Source organism: Chlorocebus sabaeus, chromosome 22 (assembly GCF_047675955.1).
Source record: "Chlorocebus sabaeus isolate Y175 chromosome 22, mChlSab1.0.hap1, whole genome shotgun sequence".
Classification (NCBI taxonomy): domain Eukaryota; kingdom Metazoa; phylum Chordata; class Mammalia; order Primates; family Cercopithecidae; genus Chlorocebus; species Chlorocebus sabaeus.
In genome coordinates, this window is record NC_132925.1 from 57,875,480 (window position 1) to 57,890,396 (window position 14,917).

The 14,917-nt window shown below is 39.6% G+C and overlaps 1 long non-coding RNA gene across 1 annotated transcript in view; it reads left to right on the plus strand.

The window, feature by feature from the left end:
* Positions 1 to 14,917, plus strand: part of LOC119625867 (uncharacterized) — a 178,941-nt gene that overhangs the window by 105,448 nt on the left and 58,576 nt on the right. The window lies entirely within an intron of this gene.

Here is a 14,917-nt window from a genome sequence, read left to right on the forward strand (position 1 = left end):
TCTGTATTTTATCCTGGCTCTGTGGAATGGAAGAAATGGATGATTCTAAGGTTAAACTGTAGATTTGTAATAGTGAGAGAAAGTTTCTCATAAATTATATCTTAATACTATGTTACAGTATTAATGGTAATTATATAATATTAATACGGTAATTTGGTGTTAAGATAGTGACAAAAGTCAATTTAGAAAATATTGTATAGACCAGTAAGTTGAGTATGATTCACCAGACCGTTGGTTTGAGGATGAATATCTTTTACTGACTCATAATACACATTTTTAAGAGCTCACAGGATTCTCCAAACAATTTATATATAATTATGCCATTAAGGTAAATATGATGAAAATGGTAACACTACATTAGGGAAAACTAACACAAACTGTTTTTAAAAATAATTTTCAATTAAATTACATTGTGTATGGTTTCATTTTCATTAGTTCAATTTCATTGACAAAATGCCTACACTAATTTAACTGGCTTCAAGTTGCAGGGAATCTCATATCATTGATACACCATTTTTATTTGTGTGACATAACACCTTTTATGGAAATGCTTCTTCAGACAAGGCCTTGGGTCCTACGATGTAGAGACAATGCACTGAAAGTAAATTAGTAAACTTAGAAAATGTTCTCTAACCTTTTAGGTTGCTAACAGAGTTGAGAGACAACAGTCTTATTTATTTGTGACAAGGTATAACAAATTGGTAGATAATTGCAATGTCATTTTGGCCAATATTGTCGATTTTCTATTCATTTTTCTATGCTTCCTGTAAGTAGGCAGTGAATAGTTGAATAGTTGATACAACCGTGTGAATATTTCAGACTCTTGTGAACCCAGCCATCAAGTCTGGAAAAAAGTTTGTTTTAACTTATGTTCTCCAGAGTCACTCTTCAGATTGCTCTCAACTTTGATCCACTTGGCCAATGGCACATGGGTAGAAACTCTCTAGTGGGCAAAGTTTAAGCTTCAGCTATAGGAGATCCTTCATATTACTAAATCCAGGTAGCAACTGTTTCATACTGTTTGTGTGCATAGCCTTTAGTGGTCTAAGAAACAAGTTGTCCCCCTTAGGCACTCTTCTTTCAGCTTCAAATTTTAATTATGGCATCTAGTGACATAAGGCCATAAGTATTACACCAAACATGGGAGATGTGAGAGGCTGGGGACTTCCTTGGGTTTTAGAGAAACTCAGAGAATAGATGAGGGAAGAAGACCAACCAATGGCCCTCTTGGATTGCTTGCATATTTCTTGTCATTGGCATACTCAAATTATGATTAGCATTTAAGCTAGATTCAAAATCTCCATCTCTGTATTTACAATCTGGGTTTTTTGCTGAAGCAGCAGACATTATTATTGTCAAAGGAGACCAGATGGAGTGGTAACAGTGCTACAGAAACAACAGAGAACAGGGATTTTTTAAAGAATATTTTTTAAAAATTCAAGAAGAAAGTAGATACCAATGTGGACTCCACTGAATAGAGTGATCCCTTGTAGCTCTCAGTCTTATTTCTTTGAGGTTTCTGGGAAAGAAATAATGATCTATGAGCATTCAGAATCATGGCAATTTAGACATTTAAAAATGGTATTTTATTTTGTACCCCATGATGGTAAAGGGTATTACACCTATAGTAACTGTTTCTTTTTTATTATTATACTTTAAGTTACATGGTACATGTGTACAACGTGCAGCTTTGTTACATATGTATGCATGTGCCACATTGGTGTGCTGCAACCGTTAACTCGTCATTTACATTAGGTATATCTTCTAATGCTATCCTTCCCCCTCCCCCAACCCGATGACAGGCCCCGGTGTGTGATGTTCCCCACCCTGTGTCCAAGTGTTCTCATTGCTCAATTCCCACCTATGAGTGAGAACATGCGGTGTTTGGTTTTCTGTCCTTCTGATAGTTTGCTCAGAATGATGGTTTCCAGCTTCATCCGTGTCCCTACAAAGGACATGAACTCATCCTTTTTCATGGCTGCATAGTATTCCATGGTGTATATGTCCCACATTTTCTTAATCCAGTCTATCACTGATGGACATCTGGGTTGGTTCCAAGTCTTTGCTATTGTGAATAGTACCACAATAAACATATGTGTGCATGTGTCTTTATAGCAGCACGATTTATAATCCTTTGGGTATATGCCCAGTAATTGGATGGCTGGGTCAAGTGGTATTTCTAGTTCTAGATCCTTGAGGAATCACCACACTGTCTTCCACAATAGCTGAACTAGTTTACAGTCCCACCAACAGTGTAACAGCATTCCTATTTCTCCACATCCTCTCCAGCACCTGTTGTTTCCTGACTTTTTAGTGATTGCCATTCTAACCATTGTGAGATGGTATCTCATTGTGGTTTTGATTTGCATTTCTCTGATGGCCAGTGATGATGAGCATTTTTTTCACGTGTCTGTTGCCTGCATAAATGTCTTCTTTTGAGAAGTGTCTGTTCATATCCTTTGCCCACTTTTTGATGGGGATGTTTGATTTTTTCTTGTAAATTTGTTTAAGTTCTCTGTAGATTCTGGATATTAGCCTTTTGTCAGATGGGTAGATTGTAAAAATTTTCTCCCATTCTGTAGGCTGCCTGTTCACTCTGATGGTAGATTCTTTTGCTGTGCAGAAGCTCTTTAGTTTAATTAGATCCCATCTTTCAGTTTTGACTTTTGTTGCCATTGCTTTTGGTGTTTTAGTCATGAAGTCCTTGCCCATGCCTATGGCCTGAATGGTATTGCCTAGACTTTCTTCTAGGGTTTATATGGTTTTAAGTCGAACATTTAAGTCTTTAATCCATCTTGAGTTAATTTTTGCATAAGGTGTAAGGAAGGGATCCAGTTTCAGCTTTCTACATATGGCTAGCCAGTTTTCCCAGCACCATTTGTTAAACAGGGAATCCTTTCCCCATTTCATGTTTTTGTCACGTTTGTCAAAGATCAGATGGTCCTAGATGTGTGGTATTATTTCTGAGGGCTCTGTTCTGTTCCACTGGTCTTTATCTCTGTTTTGGTACCAGTACCATGCTGTTTTGGTTACTGTAGCCTCGTAGTATAGTTTGAAGTCAGGTAGCGTGATGCCTCCAGCTTTGGTCTTTGGCTTAGGATTGTCTTGGCAATGTGGGCTCTTTTTTGGTTCCATATGTACTTTAAAGTAGTTTTTTCCAATTCTGTGAAGAAAGTCATTGGTAGCTTGATGGGGATGTCATTGAATCTATAAATTACCTTGGGCAGTATGGCCATTTTCACGATATTGATTCTTCATATCCATGAGCATGGAATGTTCTTCTTCCATTTGTGTTCTCTTTTATTTCACTGAGCAGTGGTTTGTAGTTCTCCTTAAAGAGGTCCTTCACATCCCTTGTAAGTTGGATTCCTAGGTATTTTATTCTATTTGAAGCAATTGTAAATAGGATTTCACTCATGATTTGGTTCTCTGTTTGTCTGTTATTGATGTATAGGAATGCTTGTGATTTTTGCACATTGATTTTGTATCCTGAGACTTTGCTGAAGTTGCTTATCAGCTTAAGGAGATTTTGGGCTGAGACGATGGGGTTTTCTCAATATACAATCATCTCATCTGCAAACAGGGAAAATTTCACTTCCTCTTTTCCTAACTTAATACACTTTATTTTTTTCCTCTTGCCTGATTGCCCTGGCCAGAACTTCCAACACTATGTTGAATAAGAGTGGTGAGAGACGGCATCCCTGTCTTGTGCCAGTTTTCAAAGGGAATGCTTCCAGGTTTTCCCCTTTCCATATGATCTTGGCTGTGGGTTTGTCATAAATAACTCTTATTATTTTGAGATACATTCCATCAATACCTAGTTTGTTGAGAGTTTTTAGCACGAAGGGCTGTTGAATTTTGTCAAAGGCCTTTTCTGCATCTATCGAGATAATAATGTGTTTTTTGTCATTGGATCTGTTTATGTGATGGATTATGTTCATTGATTTGTGTATCTTGAACCAACCTTGCATCCCAGGGATGAAGCCAACTTGATTGTGGTGGATAAGCTTTTTGATGTGCACCTGGATTCAGTTTGCCAGTATTTGAGTGAGGATTGTTGCATCAATGTTCATCAGGGATATTGGTCTAAAATTCTCTTTTATTGTTGTGTCTCTGTCAGGCTTTGGTATCAGGATGGTGTTGGTCTCATAAAATGAATTAGGGAGGATTCCCTCTTTTTCTGTTGATCAGAATAGTTTTGGAAGGAACGTTACCAGCTCCTTTTTGTACCTCTGGTAGAATTCAGCTGTGAATCCGTCTGGTCCTGGACATTTTTTGGTTGATAGACTATTAATTATTGCCTCAATTTCAGAACCTGTTGTTGGTCTATTCAGAGATTCAACTTCTTCCTGCTATAGTCTTTGGAAGGTGTATGTGTAAAGGAATTTATCCATTTCTTCTAGATTTTCTACTTTATTTGCGTAGAGATGTTAACAGTATTCTCTGATGGTAGTTTATATTTCTGTGGGATCGGTGGTTATATCCCCTTTATCATTTTTTATTGCGTCTATTTGATTCTTCTCTTTTTTCTTCTTTATTGGTCTTGCTAGTGGTCTATCAATTTTGTTGATCTTTTCAAAAAATCAGCTCCTGGATTCACTGATTTTTTGAAGGGTTTTTTGTGTCTCTATCTCCTGCAGTTCTGCTCTGATCTTAGTTATTTCTTGCCTTCTGCTAGCTTTTGAAGGTGTTTGCTCTTGCTTCTCTAGTTCTTTTAATTGTGATGTTAGTGTGTCAATTTTAGATCTTTCCAGCTTTCTCTTGTGGGCATTTAGTGCTATAAATTTCCCTCTACACACTGCTTTAAATGTGTCCCAGAGATTCTGGTATATTATATCTTTGTTCTCATTGGTTTCAAAGAACATCTTTATTTCTGCCTTCATTTTGTTATGTATCCAGTAGTCATTCAGGAGCAGGTTGTTCAGCTTCTATGTAGTTGAGTGGTTTGGAGTGAGTTTCTTAATCCTGAGTTCTAGTTTGATTGCACTGTGGTCTGAGAAACAGTTTGTTATAATTTCTGTTTTTTTACATTTGCTGAGGAGTGCTTTACTTCCAACCATATGGTCAATTTTGGAATAAGTGTGATGTGGTGCTGAGAATAATATATATTCTGTTGAAATGGGGTGGAGAGTTCTGTAGATGTCTATTAGGTCCGCTTGGTGCAGAGCTGAGTTCAATTCCTGGATATCCTTGTTAACTTTCTGTCTTGTTGATCTGTCTAATGCTGACAGTGGGGTATTAACGTCTCTCATTATTATTGTGAGGGAGTCTAAGTCTCTTTGTAGGTCTCTAAGGACTTGCTTTATGATTCTGGTTACTCCAGTATTGGGTGTATATATATTTAGGATAGTTAGTTCTTCTTGTTGAATTGATCCCTTTACCATTATGTAATGGCCTTCTTTGTCTCTTTTGATCTTTGTTGGTTTAAAGTCTGTTTTATCAGAGACTAAGATTGCAACCCCTGCTTTTTTTGTTTTCTATTTGCTTGGTAGATCTTCCTCCATCCCATTATTTTGAGCCTATGTGTGTCTCTGCACATGAAATGGGACTTCTGAATATAGCAGACTGATGGGTCTTGTCTCTTTATCCAATTTGCCAGTCTGTGTCTTTTAATTGGAGCATTTAGCCCATTTACATTTAAGGTTAATATTGTTATGTGTGAATTTGATCCTCTCATAATGATGTTAGCTGGTTATTTTGCTCATTAGTTGATGCCGTTTCTTCCCAGCATTGATGATCCTTACAATTTGGCATGTTTTTGCAGTAGCTGGTACCAGTTGTTCCTTTCCATGTTTAGTGCTTCCTTTGGGAGCTCTTGTTAGGCAGGCCAGGTGGTGACAAAATTTCTCAGCATTTGTTTGTCTGTAAAGGATTTTATTTCCCCTTCACTTATGAAGCTTAGTTTGGCTGGATAGGAAATTCTGGGTTGGAAATTCTTTTCTTTAAGAATGTTGATTATTGGTCCCCACTCTCTTCTGGCTTGTAGGGTTTCTGCCAAGAGATTCGCTGTTAGTCTCATGGGCTTCCCTTTGTGGGTAACCTGACCTTTCTCTCTGGCTACCCTTAACATTTTTTCCTTCATTTCAACTTTGGAGAATCTGACAATTATGCATCCTGGAGTTGCTCTTCTCAAGGAGTATCTTTGTGGCATTCTCTGTGTTTCCTGAATTTGAATGTTGTCCTGCCTAGCTAGATTGGGTAAGTTCTCCTGGATAATATCCTGAAGAGTGTTTTCCAACTTGGTTCCATTCTCCCCATCACTTTCAGGTACACCCATCAGAGGTAGATTTGGTCTTTTCACATACTCCCATATTTCTTAGAGGTTTTGTTCATTTCTTTTTACTCTTTTTTCTGTATACTTCTCTTCTCATTTCATTTCATTCATTTGATCTTCAATCACTGAAACTGTTTCTTCCACTTGATCAAATCGACTACTGAAGCTTGTGCATGCGTCACGTAGTTTTTGTGCCATGGTTTTCAGCTCCATCAGGTCATTTAAGGTCTTCTCTACTCTGTTTATTCTCATTATCCATTCATCTAACCTTCCTTCAAGGTTTTTACCCTCCCTGCGATGGGTTAGAACATCCTCCTTTAGCTCGGAGAAGTTTGTTATTACTGACCTTCTGAAGTCTACTTCTGTCAACTTGTCACAATCATTCTCCATCCAACTTTGTTCCGTTGCTGGCGAGGAGCTGCATCCCTTTGGAGGAGAAGAGACGCTCTGATTTTTAGAATTTTCAGGTTTTCTACTCCTGTTTCTCCCTATCTTTGTGGTTTTATCTACCTTCAGTCTTTGTTGATGGTGATGTTCAGATGGGGTTTTGGTGTGGATGTCCCTTTTGTTTGTTAGTTTTCCTTCTAACAGTCAGGACGCTCAGCTGCAAGTCTGTTGGAGTTTGCTGGAGGTCCACTCCAGACCCTGTTTGCCTGGGTATCACCAGTGGAGGATGCAGAATGGCAAATGTTGCTGCCTCATCCTTCCTCTGGAAGCTTTGTCTCAGAGGGGCAGGCAGCCATATGAGGTGTCAATTGCCCAGGTGTCAGTCGCCCAGTTAGGCTACACATGGGTCAGGGACCCACTTGAGGAGGCAGTCTGTCTGTTCTCATATCTCAAACTCCATGCTTGGAGAACCACTACTCTCTTCAAAGTGGTCTGACAGGGACATTTAAGTCTGCAGAAGATTCTGCTGCCTTTTATTCAGCTATGTCCTGCCCTCAGAGGTGGAGTCTACAGAGGCAGGCAGGCCTCCTTTAGCTGCAGAGGGCTCTACCCAGTTCGAGCTTCCCAGCTGCTCTGTTTACCTACTCAAGACTCAGCAGTGGTGGACGCCCCTCCTCCACCTTGTTTGCTGCCTCAGTTCGATCTCAGACTGCTGTGCTAGCAGTGAGTGAGGCTCTGTGGGCATGGGACTGTCTGAACCAGGTGCGTGATATAATCTCCCAGTGTGCCATTTGCTAAGGCCTTTGGAAAAGTGCAGTATTAGGGTGGGAGTGTCCTGATTTTCCAGGTACCATCTGTCATGGCTTCCCTTTGCTAGGAAAGGGAATTCCCCAACCCCTTGAGCTTCCCAGGTGAGATGAAGCCCTGCCTTACTCCATGGGCTACACCCACTATCTGACTGAAATTCCATCAAAGAAAGATTAATCGCATTAAACACACACACACACACTTCTGGCCAGTTTATCGGGTATTTGCTCACATATTCATGCCACTCATCATAAATGCTTATTGAGACTCTTGATGCTTCCAACTGCCAGAGAGGATAAGAGGTGATTCATTCAAAAAGCTTTTCTTCTTCCTACTATTTTAAGAAAATAACTAGTTTTGCCATGGGTTCCTTCTTTAATGGCTTCTTGAATAATGTAAAGATAGAGATTGTATTAGATACCTATTGCTGCATAACAAATCACCCCAAAAAGTGGTGACTTGAACCCACAACATTTATTATCTCATGGCTTGTGTAGGTCAAGTGTATGGATGTGGTTCAGCAGGATCTTTTGACCTAGGATCTGTCAGAGGGCTACAGTCATGGAGTTGGCTGGAGCTATGGTCTCATCTCAAGGCTCCAGTGAGGAAGGGCCTGCATCCAATCTCCTCTACATAATTTATGGCAGAATTCAGTCCTATGCCTTCTGCCCTCTCCATGAGGCAACTGATACCACGTCAACTTGATTTATCAGAGCAAGCAAATGAGAAGAGCCAAAGAGAGGACCCTCAAGATTGGTTGATTAAGTTTTAAAGGTTTATTTTATTTTATTGTTGCTTATTATCGAATGATTGTGAATGTTTACGTGTCGGGATAACATTTTGTAGTATTTTACTGTGCTTTTTTTCTTTGTATACATTTAAGGAAGAATACATTTTCTATATAGATAATCATGATATCTACAGAGACATTTTTATTTTTCCCTTTCTAATCTGTATGCCTTAACTGCAATAGTTAAATCTCCAGTACTATATGGAATAAGAGCAGAAAAAGTAAACATCATTGTGTTGTTCCCAATCTTAGGGGAAAAGCATTAAGTCTTTTGCCACTAAAGTATGATGTTAGCTGTAGATGTTTTATAGTTGTTCATTATTAAATTGAAGTAGTTTCCCTCTATTCCTAACAGGCTGAGTGTCTTTAATATAAATTAGTATTGAATTTGGTTAAATGCTTTTTCTGCATCAACTAATAGGATTATATGATTTTTAATCTTAATTTGTTATATGGTGTACTTATATTGACTGATCTTTCTTTTTCTTTCTTTTTGCGGCAAGAGTATAATAAAATTTTTATTAGGAAGGAAAGCTGTCAACTTAAATACAGTAAATGAAGAGTGAATAGTGAAACTTCCTGTTGTCACAAATATAGATGACCTATATAAATATATAAATATATTATTATAGAAATAATATTTCTATAATTTAGAAATATTAAATACTTTTTCATTCAGCCTAATTCATCTGCTTACCTGTTAAAAAAGAAATGCATTAAAAGCATGAAATGTTGTTTATTGAAAGAAAACTCCTGTAAAAGAATAGGGAGGGAATGTAGAAATTAAAAAGTTATATAAGAACACTCGGAGGGGCGGAGCAAGATGGCCGAATAGGAACAGCTCCAGTCTCCAACTCCCAGCGCGAGCGACACAGAAGACCGGTGATTTCTGCATTTTCAACTGAGGTACTGGGTTCATCTCACTGGGGAGTGCCAGACGATCAGTGCTGGTCAGCTGCTGCAGCCCGACCAGCGAGAGCTGAAGCAGGGCGAGGCATTGCCTCACCTGGAAAGCGCAAGGGGGAAGGGAATCCCTTTTCCTAGCCAGGGGAACTGAGACACACAACACCTGGAAAATTGGGTAACTCCCAACCCAATACTGCGCTTTAAGCAAACAGGCACACCAGGAGATCATATCCCACACCTGGCCGGGAGGGTCCCACACCCACGGAGCCTCCCTCATTGCTAGCACAGCAGTCTGTGATCTACCGGAAAGGCAGCAGCGAGGCTGGGGGAGGGGCGCCCGCCATTGCTGAGGCTTAAGTAGGTAAACAAAGCTGCTGGGAAGCTCGAACTGGGTGGAGCTCACAGCAGCTCAAGGAAACCTGCCTGTCTCTGTAGACTCCACCTCTGGGGACAGGGCACAGTAAACAATAACAACAGAAAACTCTGCAGACGCAAACAACTCTGTCTGACAGCTTTGAAGAGAGCAGTGGATCTCCCAACATGGAGGTTGAGATCTGAGAAGGGACAAATTCCCTGCTCAAGTGGGTCCCTGACCCCTGAGTAGCCTAACTGGGAGACATCCCCCACTAGGGGCAGTCTGACACCCCACACCTCACAGGGTGGAGTACACCCCTGAGAGGAAGCTTCCAAAGCAAGAATCAGACAGGTACACTCGCTGTTCAGAAATATTCTATCTTCTGCAGCCTCTGCTGCTGATACCCAGGCAAACAGGGTCTGGAGTGGACCTCAAGCAATCTCCAACAGACCTACAGCTGAGGGTCCTGACTGTTAGAAGGAAAACTATCAAACAGGAAGGACACCTACACCAAAACCCCATCAGTACATCACCATCATCAAAGACCAGAGGCAGATAAAACCACAAAGATGGGGAAAAAGCAGGGCAGAAAAGCTGGTAATTCAAAAAATAAGAGCACATCTCCCCCGGCAAAGGAGCGCGGCTCATCGCCAGCAACGGATCAAAGCTGGACAGAGAATGACTTCGACGAGATGAGAGAAGAAGGCTTCAGTCCATCAAATTTCTCAGAGCTAAAGGAGGAATTACGTACCCAGCACAAAGAAACTAAAAATCTTGAAAAAAAAGTGGAAGAATTGATGGCTAGAGTAATTAATGCAGAGAAGCTCATAAACGAAATGAAAGAGACGAAAACCATGACACGAGAAATACGTGACAAATGCACAAGCTTCAGTAACCGACTCGATCAACTGGAAGAAAGAATGTCAGCGATTGAGGATCAAATGAATGAAATGAAGCGAGAAGAGAAACCAAAAGAAAAAAGAAGAAAAAGAAATGAACAAAGCCTGCAAGAAGTATGGGATTATGTAAAAAGACCAAATCTACGTCTGATTGGGGTGCCTGAAAGTGAGGGGGAAAATGGAACCAAGTTGGAAAACACTCTTCAGGATATCATCCAGGAGAACTTCCCCAACCTAGTAGGGCAGGCCAACATTCAGATCCAGGAAATACAGAGAACGCCACAAAGATACTCCTTGAGAAGAGCAACTCCAAGACACATAATTGCCAGATTCACCAAAGTTGAAATGAAGGAAAAAATCTTAAGGGCAGCCAGAGAGAAAGGTCGGGTTACCCACAAAGGGAAGCCCATCAGACTAACAGCAGATCTCTTGGCAGAAACTCTTCAAGCCAGAAGAGAGTGGGGGCCAATATTCAACATTCTTAAAGAAAAGAATTTTAAACCCAGAATTTTATATCCAGCCAAACTAAGTTTCATAAGTGAAGAAGAAATAAAATCCTTTACAGATAAGCAAATGCTTAGAGATTTTGTCACCACTAGGCCTGCCTTACAAGAGACCCTGAAGGAAGCACTAAACATGGAAAGGAACAACCGGTACCAGCCATTGCAAAAACATGCCAAAATGTAAAGACCATTAAGGCTAGGAAGAAACTGCATCAACTAACGAGCAAAATAACCAGTTAATATCATAATGGCAGGATCAAGTTCACACATAACAATATTTACCTTAAATGTAAATGGAATAAATGCTCCAATTAAAAGACACAGACTGGCAAACTGGATAAAGAGTCAAGACCCATCAGTCTGCTGTATTCAGGAGACCCATCTCACATGCAGAGACATACATAGGCTCAAAATAAAGGGATGGAGGAGGATTTACCAAGCAAATGGAGAACAAAAAAAAGCAGGGGTTGCAATACTAGTCTCTGATAAAACAGACTTTAAACCATCAAAGATCGAAAGAGACAAAGAAGGCCATTACATAATGGTAAAGGGATCAATTCAACAGGAAGAGCTAACTATCCTAAATATATATGCACCCAATACAGGAGCACCCAGATTCATAAAGCAAGTCCTTAGAGACTTACAAAGAGACTTAGACTCCCATACAATAATAATGGGAGACTTCAACACTCCACTGTCAACATTAGACAGATCAACGAGACAGAAAGTTAACAAGGATATCCAGGAATTGAACTCATCTCTGCAGCAAGCAGACCTAATAGACATCTATAGAACTCTCCACCCCAAATCAACAGAATATACATTCTTCTCAGCACCACATCGTACTTACTCCAAAATTGACCACGTAATTGGAAGTAAAGCACTCCTCAGCAAATGTACAAGAACAGAAATTATAACAAACTGTCTCTCAGACCACAGTGCAATCAAACTAGAACTCAGGACTAAGAAATTAAATCAAAACCGCTCAACTACATGGAAACTGAACAACCTGCTCCTGAATGACTACTGGGTACATAACGAAATGAAGGCAGAAATAAAGATGTTCTTTGAAACCAATGAGAACAAAGATACAATATACCAGAATCTCTGGGACACATTTAAAGCAGTGTGTAGAGGGAAATTTATAGCACTAAATGCCCACAAGAGAAAGCAGGAAAGATCTAAAATTGACACTCTAACATCACAATTAAAAGAACTACAGAAGCAAGAGCAAACACATTCGAAAGCTAGCAGAAGGCAAGAAATAACTAAGATCAGAGCAGAACTGAAGGAGATAGAGACACAAAAAACCCTCCAAAAAATCAATGAATCCAGGAGTTGGTTTTTTGAAAAGATCAACAAAATTGACAGACCGCTAGCAAGACTAATAAAGAAGAAAAGAGAGAAGAATCAAATCGACGCAATTAAAAATGATAAAGGGGATATCACCACCGACCCCACAGAAATACAAACTACCATCAGAGAATACTATAAACACCTCTACGCAAATAAACTGGAAAATCTAGAAGAAATGGATAATTTCCTGGACACTTACACTCTTCCAAGACTAAACCAGGAAGAAGTTGAATCCCTGAATAGACCAATAGCAGGCTCTGAAATTGAGGCAATAATTAATAGCCCACCAACCAAGAAAAGTCCAGGACCAGATGGATTCACAGCTGAATTCTACCAGAGGTACAAGGAGGAGTTGGTACCATTCCTTCTGAAACTATTCCAATCAATAGAAAAAGAGGGAATCCTCCCTAACTCATTTTATGAGGCCAACATCATCCTGATACCAAAGCCTGGCAGAGACACAACAAAAAAAGAGAATTTTAGACCAATATCCCTGATGAACATCGATGCAAAAATCCTCAATAAAATACTGGCAAACCGGATTCAGCAACACATCAAAAAGCTTATCCACCATGATCAAGTGGGCTTCATCCCTGGGATGCAAGGCTGGTTCAACATTCGCAAATCAATAAACATAATCCAGCATATAAACAGAACCAAAGACAAGAACCACATCATTATCTCAATAGATGCAGAAAAGGCTTTTGACAAAATTCAACAGCCCTTCATGCTAAAAACGCTCAATAAATTCGGTATTGATGGAACGTACCTCAAAATAATAAGAGCTATTTATGACAAACCCACAGCCAATATCATACTGAATGGGCAAAAACTGGAAAAATTCCCTTTGAAAACTGGCACAAGACAGGGATGCCCTCTCTCACCACTCCTATTCAACATAGTGTTGGAAGTTCTGGCTAGGGCAATCAGGCAAGAGAAAGAAATCAAGGGGATTCAGTTAGGAAAAGAAGAAGTCAAATTGTCCCTGTTTGCAGATGACATGATTGTATATTTAGAAAACCCCATTGTCTCAGCCCAAAATCTCCTTAAGCTGATAAGCAACTTCAGCAAAGTCTCAGGATACAAAATTAATGTGCAAAAATCACAAGCATTCTTATACACCAGTAACAGACAAACAGAGAGCCAAATCAGGAATGAACTTCCATTCACAATTGCTTCAAAGAGAATAAAATACCTAGGAATCCAACTTACAAGGGATGTAAAGGACCTCTTCAAGGAGAACTACAAACCACTGCTCAGTGAAATAAAAGAGGACACAAACAAATGGAAGAACATTCCATGCTCATGGATATGAAGAATCAATATCGTGAAAATGGCCATACTGCCCAAGGTAATTTATAGATTCAATGCCATCCCCATCAAGCTACCAATGAGCTTCTTCACAGAATTGGAAAAAACTGCTTTAAAGTTCATATGGAACCAAAAAAGAGCCCGCATCTCCAAGACAATCCTAAGTCAAAAGAACAAAGCTGGAGGCATCACGCTACCTGACTTCAAACTATACTACGAGGCTACAGTAACCAAAACAGCATGGTACTGGTACCAAAACAGAGATATAGACCAATGGAACAGAACAGAGTCCTCAGAAATAATACCACACATCTACAGCCATCTGATCTTTGACAAACCTGAGAGAAACAAGAAATGGGGAAAGGATTCCCTATTTAATAAATGGTGCTGGGAAAATTGGCTAGCCATAAGTAGAAAGCTGAAACTGGATCCTTTCCTTACTCCTTATACGAAAATTAATTTAAGATGGATTAGAGACTTAAATGTTAGACCTAATACCATAAAAATCCTAGAGGAAAACCTAGGTAGTACCATTCAGGACATAGGCATGGGCAAAGACTTCATGTCTAAAACACCAAAAGCAACGGCAGCAAAAGCCAAAATTGACAAATGGGATCTCATTAAACTAAAGAGCTTCTGCACAGCAAAAGAAACTACCATCAGAGTGAACAGGCAACCTACAGAATGGGAGAAAATTTTTGCAATCTACTCATCTCACAAAGGGCTAATATCCAGAACCTACAAAGAACTCAAACAAATTTACAAGAAAAAAACAAACAACCCCATCAAAAAGTGGGCAAAGGATATGAACAGACATTTCTCAAAAGAAGACATTCATACAGCCAACAGACACATGAAAAAATGCTCATCATCACTGGCCATCAGAGCAATGCAAATCAAAACCACAATGAGATACCATCTCACACCAGTTAGAATGGCAATCATTCAAAAGTCAGGAAACAACAGGTGCTGGAGAGGATGTGGAGAAATAGGAACACTTTTACACTGTTGGTGGGATTGTAAACTAGTTCAACCATTATGGAAAACAGTATGGCGATTCCTCAAGGATCTAGAACTAGATGTACCATATGACCCAGCCATCCCATTACTGGGTATATACCCAAAGGATTATAAATTATGCTGCTATAAAGACACATGCACACGTATGTTTATTGCAGCACTATTCACAATAGCAAAGACTTGGAATCAACCCAAATGTCCATCAGTGACAGATTGGATTAAGAAAATGTGGCACATATACACCATGGAATACTATGCAGCCATAAAAAAGGATGAGTTTGTGTCCTTTGTAGGGACATGGATGCAGCT